The 20,672-nt window shown below is 38.6% G+C and overlaps 1 protein-coding gene across 5 annotated transcripts in view; it reads left to right on the top strand.

Moving 5' to 3' along the window:
* The window catches only part of GLI3 (GLI family zinc finger 3), a 208,255-nt gene that overhangs the window by 68,213 nt on the left and 119,370 nt on the right, over positions 1-20,672 (top strand). The gene's annotated exons all lie outside the window — the stretch shown is intronic.

Here is a 20,672-nt window from a genome sequence, read left to right as displayed (position 1 = left end):
AAAAGTAAGAAATTAACTGACACTTGAACACAGATGTGGAGTGGATTTCTCCACAGGCAAAGGATGAAGTAGTTAAGTAATTTTTTTTTCATCTGTTTCTGGTTTACAAAAAAAGAGAAAAAAGATCATTTAGTTGTGTAGTAATGAAGTACATCTTGAGGTGTCAAGGCTTGTGCCTTTTGATTATAGATTTATCACCCAGTCAGGATACAGATTTGCCATTTAACCTTTCAGTCTCCAATTCCAGATGATAGGCTTAAGACCCACAAAGAGAGTGAAGTCTGTATTGGTTTTCTGGTTTTTTTTTAACATCATTCAGAAATTTTAGTGTTTTAAGGCAAAAGGTCATTAGCCAGACGACTGATTAGTGAGGACAGCTGATTAGTGCATGTTTTTTTGCTAAAGAAAGTGCCAGGGATAAAAGCTAATTTTATCCCTTCATTAGTTGGGCTAGCAGCAAAGGGGAATGTTCACTCATCAGGGTGCAGATCAAAGTATGTCTTGCACAACCTTAAGTCTCACCAACCTCCTTCCTTCAAAAAAAAAAAAAAAAAGAAAAAAAGAAAAGAGCCTGATTGTTAATAAGGATGGAGGTATTATGAGAAAACGAACACTTGTTGTCTGTATAGTTTAGATCAGTATTTAGGAAAAAGTCTGCAGTTAAGCTTTTGAGCTCTTTCTCAGTGTAGTCAGTGGGTTTTTTTGCACCCTCCTTTCCTGCTCTCGTACAGACCTGCTCAAACCCTCAGGGGGAGTTACTCATCTCTCAGTTGAGGTGCATGTGCTGCAGCACACCAGTGGCAGACTCCTGCCAGAGAGGCATGAGTGCAAACACCACTCGTGCACAGCAGTGCGTGCAAGTATTACCTCGGGGGCTGGAGGCACCATTCCTAGCTTCTGGTTAACAAATGCCCAAATCTAGCTTAAAAGAAACCCATCAAAACAAGCAAGTATTATTTGGGAAGCAATACAGCTTCTCTGTTTTTGTAGGCAGTACAGCTGGGGAGAAATGAAATGTGTGACAAAAACAAACCTCAAACGAACAACAAACCTTACACTGAATTTAGTGGGAAAGATTGCCATTTTGACCATCTGACCAGCTGCCAGATCACCCCTGAAATCTTCTTCAGAATGTTGCTGAAATTATTGAAGGTTCAGACAGAAGAAAAAGATCTGGTTAGTCAGGATGTGTCTGAGTGGTTTACAATGAGTTTATTTTGGTTTATTTTCTCAAATTCACCTTTTGACAAGAGTTGTCAAGATTTAGTGAAGCTACTGTATCTGTATTGTGACCATTAATGCTAGCTAGTTAGACTACTAGAAAAACATTGATGTCAAAAGTTGAGAGAACACCAGAAGTTACCCACCATACGGCAGTAGAGAAACAGGAGATGAGTTAATTTTAAATGAGCAACAAGATCTTAAAGCAGAAATCTAAGTCAGAAAGCATCAGATGGACAAACCTGCTTCCCTCTCCTGTAATGAGTAGTACATTTGTATTCACTGATTTATAAAGTCCCTCAAGCTATTAATGTCATAAAAAGAGCCATCGTGCTTTTATTTACCTTTAATAGCTATGATACAGAGAGACAACTAAAAAGACAAATGTCTAGTTAGATTTATAGTAAAGCAGACAGTCTTACTGAAATTTTCATAGTAGTTGTATCATTTATATATGTAGGATATGCTTTCATCAGAGTGTCAACTGTATTCAGACTGACACTTTTAGTGGTCCGTATGAAGAAGGCTGAATAATATAAACTGTAGCAACAGGTAAAGAACCGGAGATGCCATTGTTTTCCTTTCTCAATTTCTTGACAGTTTTGCTGGGCTTATGAATAGAAAACATTTTAATTCAACATAGTCGGATGTGTAAACACTCACAGTAATTTCTTAGTTTCTCTGTGGTTGGAAAATACAGACTTTTCAAGATACCTAATTTGTGCCTCTTTTTATACCCACTTTGTATTTAAAAGTGTGGGCAGGCTTCCTGTAACACAGGGAAAGGGAAAAGAATCTTTTAGAAGAAAGACATCTGTATATTTTTATGATTCAAAAAAAGAAAAAGAGTGTTTAAGTCAGTTGTGTGTGGAATGCATATCCCTTCCATGAGCTGCAGCTAATAGAAACAACTTGAGTGCTTTGCATTTTTACATGTGAATATGTATGTGTCTGTCTGTGCATTGCAGGATCTTTTTTGCTTTAATTTTTTTTCTAATTAAAATGACTGATGTTGTAAATGTTGGTAATAATAGTTATCATAAGTGTGGAATAAATCCCTCATTGAGGGGGAGTTTGCTCTCCTGCAGAGTGTGGGTGGAGATAATGGTTGTGTTTCAAGTGAACCAGCTTTTCAAACAGCTGGGATGAAACATGCTATGGAGCCGGCCCTTCTGCACTGTCAGAGAGCCCCTCAACCATTTAGCAACTGAGAATGTGAGTGCAGTCCCATGCTCAGCTCACAGCCTTCTATCCTCCAACAGATAAACGGGAAAACACAGGCCTAAACCAGAAACTTGCCTTTTCTGTCTTTTTTTTTGTTATGGATTTCTTAACCACTATTTAAACACAGCCCACAAAAGAAGAGGGTATGTGTTTCTGTTTGTCCAACTTTTTAAAAACTTTTTTCTTTCAAAAGGCTTTAGAACAGATGACAGAAGTGCTGGAGTTAGCTTCTTTTCTTTGTTGAGAAGAGCAGAGTTACTGACCTTAATCACAGTGTTTCTTAAAAGGATTTAAAATCCTGAGTTTCTCAGACACTAATTCCAGTGGTAGTTGGAGCCCCTTGTTAATGTAAATTCCATCTCTAGGGTTGGGGCTGAGGCAGGGAAGATGGGGATAGCAACTTGCCTTTGTTATTCTGTTCCACAATTTTAATTTTCATGTAGATTTATGGCAGTGCTAAGACTGCCTGTCTCACAAGTCATTCCTCATGGAAAAAATGAATCATTCCTGATGTAAACACTTTGATTTAAAACATACTGTTGATATTCTTCCCTGGGTTACAGAGCTCGTCTGAAAGAATTGTTAGTACCTAATTAGCAAAACCTGAAGAATTATCTTAAGTAAAAAGCAGTGACAGATCACTTGGCTCTGATCCAAAAATTTATCTATACAGGAATGTATGGCCCTTGCAGGATTTTCTTTGCAGTAAATCACTTCATCTCAAAGAGGTTGCACTAGCTGAAAGCAGGAACTCACTCCTTTCTTTTTTATTCTTTTTTTCCTTTTTCCTTTTCCTTTTGTTTTTGTTTTTTTCCCCCCTCTTCTTACCAAGGATTTTTTTTGCTGGTTTTGAAGCTTCTGTATCTATCTGGGGAAGTGGGAACTGCTTGTTGCACATTTCATAGGATTAGCCCTACAAATATTGATTGCCCTGAGTTCCCACTGACCGTTCTTGGACTTAGCTTTGTAAGGACTGGGCCTTGCATAACTGCCCAAGTTAGATTACCCAGTGTTAGTGTTACCTCAAAATCAATTTGCAACATGAACAAAAGACCACAGCAAGACAAATACAATGCTGGTTCACTAGGTGCACTTGTTTGTTTACTAGTTTTAATTTCTGTTGACAAGAATTCCCCTTCCATCATATATATGCCTATAGGGAAAGAAAAGGGATTGTGGGGAAAAAAAAAAGGGGGAATTGGATTCCATTTCTAAAAAAGGAAACTGTTAGCTGGAAACACTTTTAAAATGCAGTAACTGGAAAGCAATGACTTTTCATGGCAGAGACTCTTGGACCACAGTGGCCAGCGATGTGTGACACATTTGACAGTGAGAGCCATCCAGATGGGTCATGGAAAATCACCAGCAGATGGGCTCATGGAAAGGGCATACAGAGGGGTAGGTGGTGGCCTCCCTTTTCATTTCCCTGGCATAATTTGGGACTCAGGAGAGACAACTGAGACACTTCTGGATAGCCCCAAAGCAGGCACTTTTCTTATCTCTAGTTTCCCAGTGTCTTTGGGTGGCAGGAGACCAGGACAACTTTTTTGGAGAGTTTCTACCTGGCCTGGTGGTAAGAGAATGTCAGTGGAGAGTCCGTGAGATTTAGGATCAGTGTCTTTAAATACATTTAGGCACTCTTCAATTTCAAACTGCCTCTGAGAATCTGGATCCTACTTCAACTCTAGCATTTTGCAGGGGAGAGGCTTAAGCACTCTAGTAACAAAACTCCCTATTGACAGTGATTTATGGGGTGGTTTCCAAATGTTGTCAAGTAGGAGTAGTTGAAAAAAGCCAAATCTAAAGCTTTTAATAGAACTCACAAGGAAAAAAGCCTCTGTTAGAAAAGTGAATGTCAGACTGCTCATGTCATCTGAGCAACTGAAGTATGGGTCTTTAAAAAAATTAGTGTGTTTGCAAAAACATTTTTGGGATTAAAAATCTAAAATATAATAGTATTTTTCAATAGACTCCAACACAAAAACATCACTGTTCTCAAATTCAAATTAATGCTCAGAGGCAACTTCAGTGTGAAATTTAGGAAGGTGCTGCAGACCTTGTAAGCTTAGCAGCTTATAAGTTGGAATAGCTTCTCCAAGAAGCCTTCCAAACCTCCTGTGTTGTTTTTGAAATTGCTCATTTGAAGTACTCCTGCCCATTTCTCTGGAGGCCCGTGAAACCAACAGTGTCTCCTGAGAACCCTGGAGTTGCTGCCCCTGTGTGATGGTCTCATTTGGAAGTAACAATTGCACCTGTAGATTTACAGTATGTAGATACATTCTTCCTTCTCATGCATTTTTTCTCTCCTCAGCATGAGACAGACTCCAGAACTGCCAGTATCTGGAAAATATTGAAGTGTAATGTGATTGAGCAATTCAAAGGTGATCTTGTAGGTTTGGATAATTTTTTTTGTTTGGTTTGCTTTGTTTATTTTTGGCTTTTGGGTTTGTTTGTTAGGTGTTTTGTTTGAGTTTTTTTTTGTTTTTTGTTTTTTTAATTTGCTAGGGAAGAATGTTTGAGATTTCTTATTTCTAAGTCAGAAGAATTTATAGAAATTATTTCTAGCCCTGTAATTCTTTTGGACTTCAAAGTTCTAAAAATGCTTTGAGAAGCATGTTAAAAATGTTCTATTAATGTCTCCTTATTTTGGTATTCAAGTGCACCTAAGGAAGCTGTGGAGTGAGGTTTTATGTGTGGTGTTTTTTTTTTTTTTGTTTTTTTTTTTGTTTATTTAATAAACAGAGAAGATTAAGGTAGGACAAATGCAAAAACACTTCTCTAATGGATTTGATTTGTTTTTTCCAGATAAAGTTTTTTTTTAGCTGCTTTACATATGTATTTGTTGAATACTGCCTTCATGGAAAGAGGCAGAATTCATTGCTCAGAGCTACAGGATCATGGTTAAGAACTGTGAAGAAAAAGCTAAGAAGTAATGTCATCCATCTCTTGAGCATCAAGGCTGATCAGCTATCCCTAAATCAGGAGAGAGTGAAAAGCTTCTTCGAAGTTGTTGTATCCCTTGATACATGGACATTTGTCACAATGCTTTTAAAAGAGAAGGTCTGTAGTGGATTTGGGCTGATCTTGTGTGCCTACAGTGTAACTGCTGTGGTATCAGCAGCTGGAAGGTGGGGGAAAATGTGAGATGCATTGGTGCTCTCTCTGGTCAATGTTACTAGAGAGAATTTAGTTGCCTAAGTAGAGATTGGAATTTGAGTGCCATTTTCATGCCTATGAGGATCCTAAGTGGTCTGACTGCCAGCCTGGCCAAGCCCTGCATCCTGGGTCATGTCTTTTAACTCTATATGAATGTCCAGATATATCAGGGATCTAAGATGGCCCTATGTGTCTGTATTTAGGCAGCAGAATCCTCAGTTGTTGTGTCTAAATCTAGAAAACAAACATTTAAGTTCAGATATTTTGGAGTCATCTCTGCTGTTATTATCCAGCTTTTGTTAAGAAAACCGTAGCAATAATTAGATTGAAGAGTATATGTACAAGGATGCTCCTCTGTCATGATTCTCTTGTGTTAATTTTCTTTCATTCTGGGTGCTTGAGATCTGGATGTGCCCTATTTTTCGTTGCTCTTGCCCCCTGGCCCTTGTGTGGGCGCAGAAGGAGGGCTTTGTGTCACAGAGGATGCCTCAGGTGGGCAGCGGGAGTAATGGGAGCGTGTGGGTACCATGGGTCTGCTCTCTGCATGGCGTTGGCCATAGACTTGTTAAGGGAGGATTTGAAAGACAGCATGGTCCCTGTTGTCAAAGTGCAGTTTCCAGCTTGTCCCATGGAAGTCTCCCAGTACTATCCTCCTTTTGGAGCCCGGTTTATCAGGCCTTTAATTTTGCAACAATTTAAATGCTTTTGTTGCAAAACCATTTTCAGGATGGCTAGCAGATACTTTATTCCTTTTAATTGCGCTCAGTACTTAGGAGAGCCACTTAGCCATAGCCTCTACTTCCTTTTATTCACACCTACCAGCACAATTAGCTTCCTCTTAGTCTGGCTCTTTACCTCTTAGCCTTGGTAGTTTACACAGTACTCTCTAAACTCTTATTAAAACACTGCTCAGATTACTTACAACTGGGGCTCTTGAGCTTGCTGAGTGGATCACATTTGAGTCTGGAGATCATGTCAGGAATGCTTACCCATAGTGGCTGCCTTTATTGATTTCTCATAATATAGCTTACAGCCGAGGCAGCCAGTGCAGGGAAGCCGTATTATCCTCAATACCCATGTATTCATAGCTGAGTTTTAAAGCTGTGTTGCCATGTAGTCATTGGCATGTGTGCTGGTGGGTACACAGCAGCAGGAAAGGCAATATATGCATGACAGCGTATGTATGGACAGGTTTTTATATCTTCATCCTTCCTTTTAAAAGTAAGAGGTATCACTTAACTAAATAGTCTTTCGATTTTACTTCATTTTTTTTTTTTATTGTCTTGCAGCTTTTTGGAGTTCAAAACAGATAGCTCACCAGATAACAGAATCACTTTCTAATCTCTATTATGCTTCTTTCATACTTCACACTGAATAAGGTAGTATAGAGGGTCCCCCATTCTAGTCCCTTTCATGTTTCAGTGCTGCCCTGAGCCATCATTTTTCCCAAACAGTTGAATGATGCTGATCCAGAACCCAGAGAACTCAATGAATCAACAGCTGCTGCCTTCAATAAACTTTAAAATAATCCCCAGTTGCCTTAGATTCTACCCTTTTATATTGCCTGTTCTCCATGCTAGTTGTAGTTTGAAACAGTAATTGCCAAGAATCCATTTTACAGATGAAGAGCTGAACGTTGTTACTCCTCCATCTACAGTTCCCATTGAAGTAGCCAGTGGTAACAAGCCAAAAGTAATGGCATATGAAATACTTCAGAATAAATGTCTGATTATAGTAATGGCTGAGTCTAACACCATACTGAGTGTTGAAGCAAATAACTAACGAGTTAGAATGTGTTGAATTAAATTTCATTCCAGCATGTCAGACTCCTTAGTGTGAAAAGGTACTGAATTTGATTGGTGTGTTTTTGGTTTTTTCACCAGTCTATATAAAGATACAATTTAGGAAAACTACAAGCTTTTGCCTTGACTTCTGTTAGACATTGTTGTAGAAATGGAATTGGGTTACTTGGATGACTGAAATTTGGATCAAGGCCTATATTATGTATAAACATTGATTTCTCACTTTACCGGGATGGGCCAGCATGGTACAGTGATAGGAAGCTGTTGGCACCAAAGCTGTTCTTCATGCTGGACAATATTTGAATTGGCATTAACACCACTGAACTAACTGTGCTGTTAACAATAAAATTGGTGCCAGACATCAAAAACATTTATTACCACTATGATAGGAGTGGAATTTTTATTTTCTTTTAAATAGGAGGGAAAAGAGGAGCACTAATCATACATTGCTAGATAATTATTGAGCTGCCCAGTGTTTGGGATGTTTGATGTGGAAAGCCTGATGTATGTCCTGCTCATCTAAGTCTTTACATTGCATGAGACTGGTAATGGCTATGGTCTGTGCTTTATTTCCCTCTTACAAGTTTTTGGTTAATTTTCTTTTGTTTTTAATTTAAACACATAAAGCAAAATGGAGGAAACCCCTTTAAATAAAGGCTAAAGGCCTGATTTGGCTTCATATGATCCGACAGAATAAACTAAAAACCTAAATGAAGCACAGAATGCTGACCTGTGAAAATACTTCCACTTCTTGTGGGAAGATAGCACATTTCTTCAGTAGTTATTTATCAGATTAACACACATCCAACGTTTAGTACTACCATTCATCCTTTGTGCATTATAAACTAGAGTTGAGGAGGACAAAGGCTGTTGTAGTGGTTTGTCCCATAGATGGGAGTTTTGTGTGTATTCTGCTCTGAAGAGGTGGTCTGTACAGGTGGGTTAAAGCATGCTGTGTCTCTGTGTTGTGACCAGCCTCCCTGTCTGGAATTTTTTAGTAAATAGCCCGTGGGAGTGTTGCCTGTGTTGCTTTAACACGTGGGGGCTGCCTGGGCATGCTGGTCCTGCTGGACCAGAGGCATGTTGGCCCAGTTGCTGCTGGCTGTGCCTGGAGGCTGGCAAGGTTGTCGTGCCTTACCATGAGAGGGTGGCCTCTGGGCTGGCTTTAAGAGCTGATGTAGACATGGATACTCTTTGTTAAGGTTACACAAGGTATTGGCACAACTCTGAGGAGGACACTAATCTGAAATGGTGTGCTCTGCTGTCTGTTGAGAAACAACTTTTCTATTTTCCTAATGGGAGTCTGGTGCTTAGTCTGGCGCTGCTCTGTGGTCTTGAAGCACAATACCCTGTTGTGGGAATTGTTTTATAGATGGGGAAAAAGCCATCTTCACATTCCTTCTGAGCATGCCTCTAGGCCACATTGATTTGGCAACGTGTGCCGGTAGGTCTTGGCTCCAGAAAATGCCAGGGTCTGCTCAGTGTTTTCCATGTAATGCCTTTTTTTTTACTTACTATTCAGACTCTATGTCTGCTCATTGTTTGCTGCAGTCTTTCACAGAGTCTAGCTCAGCTGTTTGATTCAGAATCTTACCATTTATTTGGTTGGTTGAATTCTTCCAGCTGTGATTTCCTAGGGAGCATCAAAAGCACTCAAGAAGGGTGCTTACTCTTTCTGCTTCCATCCTGCTGCATAGTGCTTCCTTGAATCCCACCTAACTGCAACTAATGACACCCTTTTATTTTGTCAGCATGGGGAACTGAGAGGTGCTTCTGGCAGCAATCCACTTCAGCCTAGCTGTATTTTGCTGCTTCTTCTGACAGTGCCATGTACTTAGAAGAAAAGGACTTATAAAATAGTCCAGAATTATTTGAGTGCAAAAGTGGGAAACCAGAGGTGGGAGTTGTAGCAGTGTTCCTCCCCAGCCAGCCTTTTTAGAGCCATGGTGACTTGTATATTATGGCTTGTAGCTAGCTATGAGATAAAAATCTGATTATAGTCCCCTGAATTTATCTTCAGCTCAGTAACTCTGGCTGATCCTACTACAAGTACGTGTCACCAAGTCAGCGCGAGTGTGGTTGCCAGCGCGTCACTGGTTACAAACCAACCCTGATGTGAAACATTTGTGGTGAAGCCATATCCCTTTGTGGGAGCCGGGTGTAATACTTTATGTCATTGTGGGCGCGTGTCTCAGGTAGAAGACCTGCTGTTTTATTTGTAGTGACCAGTTCTTTTTCTTTTAATCTAGGGTGATTTTGGCACTGTATGGTGGACACTGGTATTAAAGGCTATTGGTGAACAACATGGGATGCATATACATACTACAATAATTTGGTGTTTTCTCTGAGGCTTGGTGCTTCCTGGTTATTTTCCTGCTCATTTTCGTAATGTGATTTTTTGTATACTTCTGTATTACAAACCTTTTTGTTTTTTTAAGCTATCTCTGATATGCAGCTTTCATATCTTGGCTCCCAGCAATGTTGAACCTCATTTTAAAGTCCCTTCGTGTAAAAGCCATCTAGTTATAACTCTCAAAAATAAGAGGCTTGTCTCCCGAGGACAGCTCCATATTGCGGGTGAAGTATAATCCTTAACATTGTTTTTTTGCTTTCAAATAGCTGGGGACAGTAAGTCAAGGAGTGAGAACTCCCTTTGTTTCATGTAGTGTGCGTTGCAGGGAAAGAATGTAACAGAGCAGAAAATGAAGAAAGACATAAAAGAATCTCAGCTCAAGGAGGTCAGATCCATCACAGGCTTAGCATTGCCTTCAAAGATGTCTGGGACAGGTGGCAGTTCAAGACAATCAGAGGAGAAGCATCCGCTAGCGCTGAGATAAGGGATTCTTGCAGAATCCTGCTATCTGGTCCCAGTTTGCTTTGATGTAACTCTGCTAGAGAAGACTTCTGGGAGCAGGCTACTGCTTCCCTCCCTGATAGGCTGCTGTTGTTCAGCCTTTTAAGGTCTCATTACAGTGGCCCTTGAGGATTAATCCTCTTTAAGGTTTACGTGGGAATGGTTTTGTCTGAAGGCCCAGCCAGGGACCTCACTACCACCTGTACAAAGCATTATTGAATTCTTTCATTCTGTTTTTTTAAGTGGCTCATATTTAACAGTATTTGACAGAAAGTAAAGCCAAACATCTTGCCTTTTTTTTACTTCCCTCTTTGGCTATTACTGAGTTTTTGTTGAGCACAGCTTGAGCAGTCCTTTGCAGACACTGAACCATTAGCAGTAAATTGTACGCTTCCGGTTACTCTACTTAGCCTGCTGGTTTTGGCTGTCTTTCTTTTTCTTTTCTTTCTTTGTCCTCACCCCCCTTTCTGTTTCTAAAAGGAGGGGAGTGATGATGTTTGGCTTCAGAATCAGAAATCATCCTTTTGCTGGTTTATTCCCATGCCTGCACTAGTGGGTTTTGCATTTGTGCTGTTTTGCTCAGTGTTCAAGGTATGGGAATGTCGTCAACTATCAGCATGAATTTATCAAAAGAATATATTGGCACTTTATAAGTGTTTGTTTATGAAAATGCATTTGCTACTTTGAAACGACAAAGCTTGCTTTCGCTGAAATTCCCACTCATCGGGGAATCAAACCTGGTTTTGGAGATGCAGTAGGCAGGCAAGTGCCTTCCAGCTCCCCAACAGATTCTGTTCTTGGTATTGTTTTTGTGTAACTCTGTTACAGATCTGACTCTTGAAGAGGGGAAAAAGGCAGGCATCCTTGATGCCAAGGAAAGGAATATTACTCTGAACTGGAGTCTGTTTTCCCAGTGTCATTCACTGTTTACCAAACTGAAAAAAAACTGACAAAGTCCTTTTGATACTGTAACTTCAAGATGGTGGCAAGACTGAAAAGTTTCTGCTGAAAACAGTATCCATGATCCTGACAGGTGAAAGGACAGTTACTGTTCTGAGGGTAATACCTAGTTTAAGCGACTCATATCTATGTTGCAGTGTAAGTCTTAAAATTTAGCGCTTCTGAACCCATTTCGAGCATCTTGATGGTCCTAATTCAAATTATTGTAACAAATGATAGTGTATTTAGGTTTAAAAAAAAAGAAAAGGCAACAAACAATTTCTGCCTAGAAAACTCAGCAATAGCTATAAGTTGAATCCTTTTGGTTTAAAATAATGACTTGTGCATATTGCCTACAGAATAACTTGTCATGACTTACTTATTGATTCTACTTACGAATAACAGGCAAACAAAACAGCACCTTCAAAAAGCTTCTGGGTTTTGTTTTGAGTGTTCTTATTGGGAGTTATCTGGTATGTTAAAGAGGGCTTGTAATATATGTACTTGTAATAGTAGATTAGTTTTCTTTATATATAAAAATATTATAGGAAACCCTATAGCTAATGCTGGCTATATAAAACTGCATGGTGCCATTATAGCCATAAATATGCATGTTGCCTTCATGTGCTACACATAATTTAAAATTAGTGCACGTGTTTAATTTTTACTGTGTTTGTGAAGATTGTTAAATTCTGCCCATACAATTTTTTTCCGTGTTAGCTCATTCTGAGGGGGTGGAAGGATGAGAGTAGTAGAAAGTAAGGAAAAAAAATACTAACTCAAATAAAGGTAATGAAAAGTCTTGATGTGAGGTGCTGTATGTAGAGCCCTTCCAGAGGACCTGTTGTCTGAAGAAATACAGACATATTCTTGGCAGACTAACTTTATATAAATCAGACAGGTGTGCCATTTTATGCACATGCAATCAAGTGCTGTAGCTGTAGTCTTGATCCACACATTGAATATGTTTATAAATAAAATAGTCTATATTACTAACTCTAAGCTACAAATACTTTCAATAGCATGATGTTAAATTTCTGTTCACTTTCTTCAATTTCATGTTAGAGCTAGTTGTCAGCAGTTTGGACTTCTGTGGAACTAATCAGGAGGTTGCTGTTTTGTTTCTGAGTTCATAAAACACAGGGAATGTGAGGTTCTTTTTATTCCACCTGATGATAAATGCATGAAAGCTGTCAGTGCTAAGTTTAACTGAATTTAATGGATATTTATGTAATTTCAGTGTAAAGGTGTCATTATGGAGCATCTTTTCAGACTGAATGTCAACTGCCCTGCAGTTTAACAATGTTTCATCAGCGAGTTAAGTGTTTTTCAGGTAAAAAAAATGTGCCTGATGACACCAAGCCAAGTTGTGACCTCTGTTCTAAAGAGCCTTGGCTCCTTTTTCACCCAAACACAAGTGGGCTGGATAGGAAAAAGGGGAGGGCTGATTTCAGACAGCTTGTTGGGAATGTGTCGCTGTGGTCCAAAGATTCAATTGCACAGTCTACAGCGAGGCAAGAAATGGATAGAGCTTCCTTCTGGCCCCTGGACTGACTCCTGGGATTGTCCTCATCCAGGTTGTAAGAAATAATGTTTCTTGGAGACAAGGAAGTGAAATGGCTGGCTGTTGCACTGTTAGTGCATACACCATGGGAACATTTACTATTAGTGTTTTCTAAATAAGAAAAGTAACTAAAATTCAGTGGGAATTAGCCATCCTAGGAGTTCAAAGTGTAAGGTTCAGCCATTTTTTCATTGTGAGAGTAAATCAATCTATGAAAATGAAAACCTGTGTGTCTGTTTTCAGTTTTTTTCTCTGTTGTGACATAAAGCAAAAATATTATATTTAATTCTGCTGAGTCAAAAAATAATGGAAAACTTCTGAAGAAGTAGTTTTCAGAAAGTTATAATGGGCTAAAAATAGGGTTTTGTAAGACATATAAATCCACTGCAGAAGGTGCTGCCCAAACCTCTCATATATATGTATGTGTGTGTATATATATATTTATTAAAAATTCCTTTGCCGCTTTGGGCCTTTATACCTCTCATGAGTGTGAAATTTTTCAATAGTAGTAATTTCTGTGTTCTGTATTATTAGCAGTGGAATCTAACTTTTCCTTTTTTTTTTTTTTCTACAACAGAACAAAATTGTAGTCAAAATTGATCTCATGTTAACACATGTAGAGTGGACTAAGAGTTGTTCAAAGTTTAGTGGTTATACCACAGTGTCTTTATTTGTACTTAGAAAATACTTAACAACCTGGGAATTCAAAAAAGCAATACACAGGTGTGTGTAACAAGTATTTTATTTATTTATTTACATACACAGATGCCATAAGGTGCTGAATGCATCACGTACAAATTACTTTCAGAAGTGGCTGTAGCAATTGTACTTGCTAGCCCTGTAAGAAAAAGCATATACTCAAAAATATATTTTAAGCAATATGGTCTGAGAACTGTAGTAATTCACCTCAGTTAAGTTGCTTCCGTGACTTTTAGCTACCAAGTGTTGTGTTAAACACTAAGTAAAGATTCAAATCATATTAACAGAGTTTGATTAGGAGCAAAAAAATGGATGAGTTTTCAAATTGTCTTTTCAGAGCCTTTTAGAGTCTCCTTGCCCATGAATTTTTTTTGGTCTTGTCTTTCTGCCAAGGTAATCCAAAGTTTTCTCCTTATTTTCTGTGAAGCCTTATGCACTCCTCCCTTATCTTCCAATATTAGTCTCCTCTTCATGCTTAAATATGCACAGGATCATTAATTTTCCTAACTGCTCTGTATACATTTTTCCTGACCCATCTCCCAGAGCTAGAGCTGCTTTGGATTTATTGATCTGTCTTCTGTTCATGCTAAGAGAAAAATCCTCAAAACTTAGGCTGTTTCTGTGCACTTTGCTCTGGTGGATACTGTCCTGAGCTTGCATGTGCTGCAAACCTTTTCATCTTAGCAAAGACCTGAATACTGGGTGTCAGATCAGAATCAAAATGTTACTCAAGCAGCTCTGACAGGGTTTGGACATTCAGTAGGTGCCCAGTCGTTTTCCTCTTGTCTAAACACCCTGCAGCTTTAGAAGAACACACAAGTCTTGGATATCAGGTGGCCAGCAGGGGTTTTCTGTGGTGGGTGCTGCAATGTGAAACACTGGCTTTGGCTCTGCAGGAAAAGCTCATTCAGTAAAGCTGTGCTTGTTCTGTAGAGCAAATAAACTGATTTTGGACTCATTAGGGATGAAATCCCATCACACCCAAAACAGCTGAAGACTTTCTAGTGTGCTCAGGATTAGGTTTTATAATCTTAAAACTAGAATAGAGATGAAGTGCTCCTAAAAATAGCTTGATTAGAAGTGATTCCTTTTTGGAATTTTGGTCTACCGTCTACTTTGCTGTTTTGTGCTACATGTTTTTTCAAGTTGTAGCTTTGGTGAGGGACAAGGAAAGTAATTTTTTCCATATGTCCCTGCAAGTAGTTATCTAAGATAGTAAAGGAGTTGTAAAACATGATTATTCATAAAGTCGGTATGGAACAGTGATTAGTCGAGAATGTTTTTTCATCACTGACCCACTTTTTTTTTTTTCCAAAAAATGAACAAAACTCCAGAATTGATTAAGAAAGGCCCCATGTCATGTTCTGTATGAAGTTCTATTTTTTCTCAAAGCAGGTATGCACAGACCCATTTCCCATTTGTAGCAGCTGACAGGCAAACATTTGGAGATTTGCTGGAGATATCCAAGTCAGTTTGTGACAAAGCCACAAATAAAAACCTTCGTCTAATGTGCTATGCTCATGCTTTACTAATTAACTAGAAAAGCTTTCAAAGTGGATTCAAATCTTTCTTCCTAGCCTGGATTTCAAGTTGGGTAACTTTCTTTAACCTTTTATTTTTTGGAATGCCCTTTCAAAGTGTAGTTTGTCAGAATTTTTTCACCAGAAGCTTAAAAACTGAGATTGGGACAGTAATTTGAGCGATGATTATTGTTTAGGCTGTAAACATTGCTTCAAGAACTGGGGCCAAGCTACAGCTTGATGCAGCAGTGTAAGTAAATGGCTGAATTGTCAGAAGTGCTGTGCATTGAGAAGTTTTTCTGGAAGGTTTTTGTGTCTTGGTAATTTGAAAATGAAGAGTGTTTCTCTAACTCACTCTTAAAGTCTAACTTTGAGTTCTGATTTCTAAAAATCTTGGTCCTAGTTTCTAGTCTTGAAGTTGGAGATCTTTGTGTGTATTTTGCCAGTAACCAAGGTGAGTATGAACTGTGCTGTAATGTATGTGGTTAATTTTTGCTTCACAATGAAAGTGCAGATGATGTCAAGTGTGCAGTGAGTACGTCAGGTCTCAGAGGAGCAATTATCAGCCTGGCCAGCTCTACTCACACCTAGATTTTTACATGATGGACTCCTTTTTTTCCCCCACTTAGTGAAAGAGGTTTTTGTGGGGGTTTTTGTTTGTTATTTTTTGTTTCTTTGGTTGTTGTTTTGTTTTAATTAAAAAAAATAAAATACTCTTAAGCTTATTGTCATATTGCGGTATACTCTTGTCCTTGTAACCCACAAACTGCAGATTGTTTCAAAAAGTCTCTTATAGTTGAGTATTGGCTTAATTGTTACTGAGATAGGATTTCCATGCAATAAGACTGAAACTGCATATCCCAACAGAAGAAAAAAAAAACAACCGAAGGAACTTGGACACAGAAGGTAGTGTAGGGACCTCATGGGGAAACTCCCTAAAGAAAACACTCATTGTAATAGCCAGTTACAGTTACCAAATGACAACAGTGGAATTAACCTGTCTCAGAGTTTATACAATCCTCGCACTTATAAATGTGAAAATTAATAGTTAAGGCTGTCATAAATCTTACACTACCTACATAGTAAATAAGCACATTATTCTTATCAACTTTAAACTACATTAATTCAACCCCAAGTAATTGTTAGTTGAAATTTTCATTTTGTAGTAGAAGGAGACAGACTAAATTTGGACTCTTGGTTGGAAAACCCCAAGTCTGCTCTTGTAACTGTAGTGTCCAATACTAAGAACTACACAGAAATCTTGTATGAAAGATTACTAAAACTGATATATTATGCTAAGTACTTATTAATGATCTGTTACTTAAGACCTCAAATACTAATCACTAGCTATTAAATTTTTACCAAAATCTGTGTTACAAACATATCCTTCTGAACTTGGTACAGAATTGTACAGGAAAATATTTTTTTGACATTTTGAAGTGCTAAACAGAAATATTTGCTTTCAAATAAGCTTACAAAACAGAGCATGTGTTTAAAACAAAACAGTTAAAACAGTTTGATAAGGTGATATAATGCAATTGTGAAATCTCAGCAGTTCAGGCCGTGACATGGTAGGTTGGGTAAGTGGATAAGTTATGTCACAAGGATCATCAACTCCAACCCTTAACAACCCACAACCTTGGTGTTCCAGCACCACTCCAGCCAGCTGAGCTAATCCCAGGGCCCCCTTATCTGATGAGGGTACAGGGAGAGTTAAATTTTGTCTGCAGTACTCCTTTCTTGACTTTCAAATCGGTAGGGTTTTCAAAATGATGTGCGAACTAGGTAGGCTTCTGTCACCCAGCAGTATTAAACAGACTTTTGAAATGCTGTATTTAGAATAGGGAGTTTTGAATTATCATCGAATGGAACAAACCTGGGTATCCTTGGCACTCTCCAAAAGCAGGTAACTTCTCAGATGTTCCTTTTGGTAGGAAACCTTTGGAAAGAAAATGGCTTTCAAATTGCCTTGAACTTTAACAAAATTTTTTGAGAAGTAGATACCATGAAGTAAGATCCCGATATTCCAAATGCCCCACCTGTGTTGGAGTTGAATGAGGGTACCACAGGGACAAGTAAATGTATTGATATTTAGTGCCATACTCTTGTGCACTGAGTGATCTCCAAAGCAACTGGTGCTCCTGCCCAGTAAGACTTAACCAGTACTTGCTGAACCAACACCTCAGCAAAAATTAAACTGACCATTGATTCAAAGCATGAACCTGCAGAGTGTGTAGGTGCTAATAAAATAAACCAGTATTTTCTGTGTGTAGCAGGAAGCACCAATGATATCTAATAATACGGTTGAGTATCCAGATTTTTTGTTTTTTATAACAGAACAGATGGGAGAACTGTTCATTGGCAGAAATTACAATATTTATTTAATTACAGAGATAGGATTTGTGTGCATTATAACATACATAAACAGCAGGCATCATTCAGTAATCCTGATTTTCTTGCCCTTTCCCTAGTCCTCTTGCCCTGAAAGAATAAAGGAAAAAAAAGCAAAACAAACCATTGCAACCTTGCAATAAGAGACTAGGAAGGGGGTAATGAGCAGTACTGTGCTGATATGTTTTAATAAATATTAGTTTACTGCATACCACAACAGAGAGTAAATACATGCAATTACTTGCAAATTTCTTCAGTGTTTGTGCTTATAAATCTCTGCCTAAATCTTCCCAGCTGGGAGTTAGTCTGGTCTTTCTGCTGTGGAAGCAAGGCTTTGTTCTCATGTTCAGCTTCGGCTCAGTCTGGAATAATTCAGAAACGTATTAGATAGATTGCTGCTCCCAAAAGGCATAATGAAATAACCTTCACTCCCAGCCTTAGGGAAATAAGCACACAATCAGGGTTTGGGCAGATTTCTCGATTAAACAAAGAACTAACTGTGCACAAATTGCTCCCTAACAATTTGTAAAGAGTCCACTTTATAAATTTCTTGCAGATGTAAAGCTGATATTTTTAATCAGAATGGCAGGGCTGTTAAAGTTGAAATGTCTTCAACATTCTCCTTTTACTCTATAATTAGTATCAGAAATATTTAGATTTAAAATGGAATTGGTAACACATCCTAGGTTATTTTTTGACTTGTTTTGGGGAGTCAGTGAAATGCAATGTCAAACCTAAGCTAAAATCTCCACTTAATACATACAGTGAACTTAATCCATCTGGAATAGATTCAAGATAACTTGGTGCTGTCAATTTTTATTTTGTTTAATTTCATATGGTGTTCAGCAAAGGAATGAAAAGTTATTGCGTTTAATGTTGTTGTGACTTAAGGTGTTCTCCAGTCAAATTATTCAATAAATCAAAATCAGGCTGTGGTTGTAGCTGCAAAGTGTTGTTTAGAATAGAATATTTAGGAGATTTTCTGCTGCTTTTCACTGATTGAACAAGACGCATGTGTCATGCAAAAAGCATGCAGTATTTTGATGAATAGCTGTATTAGATGGCAAGTCTAGGGACCCAGTAAACACAACTTCTTATTTTACTAGCCTTTGTTTTTAGCTTGAAGGCTTCAGTGTAAAAGAAAACACCACCTGAGTATCATTCTGATTCCTTACTATTTATGTACAACTCATGCTCTTATCATCCAAAACATCCCCATACATTTAAGAATACATACCTATTTTCTGTACATTAGCTTGCCACTGAGTACCTCATTCTTCAGCTAGTTAGATGGTTCAAAGTCTTGCTCTCACTAAAATGTGCAAGGATATTACTACAGTTCATGGAGAATGGTAGAGATTTTAGTCAGTCTTTTCTGAGAAGCAGTTTTCTTGATCTTTATGCTGGTGTCTGTCTGCATCTCTGGCTGAAGTCGATAGTCCTGCAATCACAGAGCAGAGAGCAGAATCCATTCCCCAGTTTCCTGTGTCACGCTGAAGAGGAGCTGTGCTTGTATCAGCACAGCTGTCAGCAGATGCTGTTGTTAGGTCCTGTTTCTACAAGCACAATGTTCAATTTCAGTTTAAACAGAACTGATTAAAAAAAAAAAAAAAAGGGGAAAAAAAAAAGTGAACTTTGATCAAAATGCTTGCAGCTACTTGGCATGAAGTTGTGCTGCTGAGCTGCAGGACTGCACATCCAGCTGCTGCCTGGAGTGGTTCTGGGACACCAAAGGTGCCAGTGCAGCCTGGGGAGCTGCTCCTGCCAGTCTGGGGCTGAGCTGGGTGTCCTGCCCTGGAACATCATCTGTCCACTGCTCTGCTCTGATGGTAAGTTACCAGCTGGGGAGGTTTTGACTTGGAGGTTCTCTGCAATGTTTTGCTTTTTGCGGCTAATGTGTAATTTCTCATGCAGGCCCAGCTGGCCTGACATCACCTATTGCTTTCTAAAGAAGTATGTGAGACACAAGCAGGAAGCCTGCTTGTGTGATTTATTAGATCAATGACAGAACTGGAGTTCTAGAGTTGTGTAAGTTTAGGTGTGGTTTGAGCATGTGTTAAGGGGAAACAAACAAAAATATCTAAATGCATCCTCACTGAAGAATGGTCTTGCCACATTTCTGCATAAATACATAGCACCCATGTTTGTCTCATTTATGTGTAAAAACAGGAAAAAAATACTAAAATAGCTTTGGGAGAGATAAGTGAGAAAAAAAATATGAATAGAAGCTGGGCTCTATTTGGTCTGCTCACTGTGGAATAAAACAACTAAATGCTAACCAGCATCTTGAGCTAAAGAGAAAAAAAGACACAACTAAATTTACCAGGAAATTAATCTTTTACTCTGTTTCATGTTTGACAGGACTTTCTGACAGCTTTTACCCATCAAGTAGATATGAAACACTGTTTAAACCACTTGTATTCTGATAGCTGAACTCAGGGTTAGGAAATGAACTTTACAGTTCTAGTGGACATTTAATTAAATACAGTGTTATTCTGCCAGTAGACACCGTAACAATTGCTTGAGGTGCTCTGCTTTTACGCTGGAGAATCTGCAGTGGCATGTTGAACAGGAAGGCCTCAGCCTGGTTTTCTTTTAAAATTGTGCTTAAATGTATACTAGATACACATTCATCACTTTAATCTAAACTCTACTGTAAATTAACATGTATAGCCTCTGAGATCATACACTTTCACAGAAGTACTCTAATGAAACTTGGCAGCTTTCACCCCGTAACATCATTTGTTCCATTCACTACCAAACGCAGACCTTAAACAAGTCAAAACTGTGCTCAGTAATGAGTTCCATTATTTTTCTTCATGTTTTTGGAGTCTCAAAAGCCTCCTGTCCCATGTCTTTATTTTACACTAAGTCAAAAAAGCATGACAAGCCTGCAGATGTATCAAAGGAAAGCTTTCTCATGTAAGATCCCAAGATGTTTGTCATTTACTATACCCTAGCGTGGGACTTCAATTAGCGTGAGTGACTTGTTGTCAGTAAGGAAGCTTTCTTCTCAAAACTGGTACATGAACAGCTTGATGTACATGGATGCTGTTACCCATACAGTTGCCTGGATGATTCTGTCATACTTTTGCATCCCTATTAATACTCATACAATGCTGACATGAAAGCCAGGTGCCAAAGCAAGCTCATACATATGAAAGTTTTATTTGAATTAACTGTTTGTTCTGACTTCATGGAAAAGTGGATGCTATTTATCACAGATGCACCACTGGTGCTGGGCTGAGGCATAACTTGGTGAGAATCAGACATTGTCAGTGGGAAATGAGGTGAGTTGTTCA

This window comes from Cyanistes caeruleus, chromosome 1 (genome assembly GCF_971803275.1).
Source record: "Cyanistes caeruleus chromosome 1, bCyaCae1.hap1.1, whole genome shotgun sequence".
Lineage (NCBI taxonomy): Eukaryota > Metazoa > Chordata > Aves > Passeriformes > Paridae > Cyanistes > Cyanistes caeruleus.
Note: the sequence above shows the minus strand (reverse complement) of the source record. Positions and strands in the feature narration are given on the sequence as shown.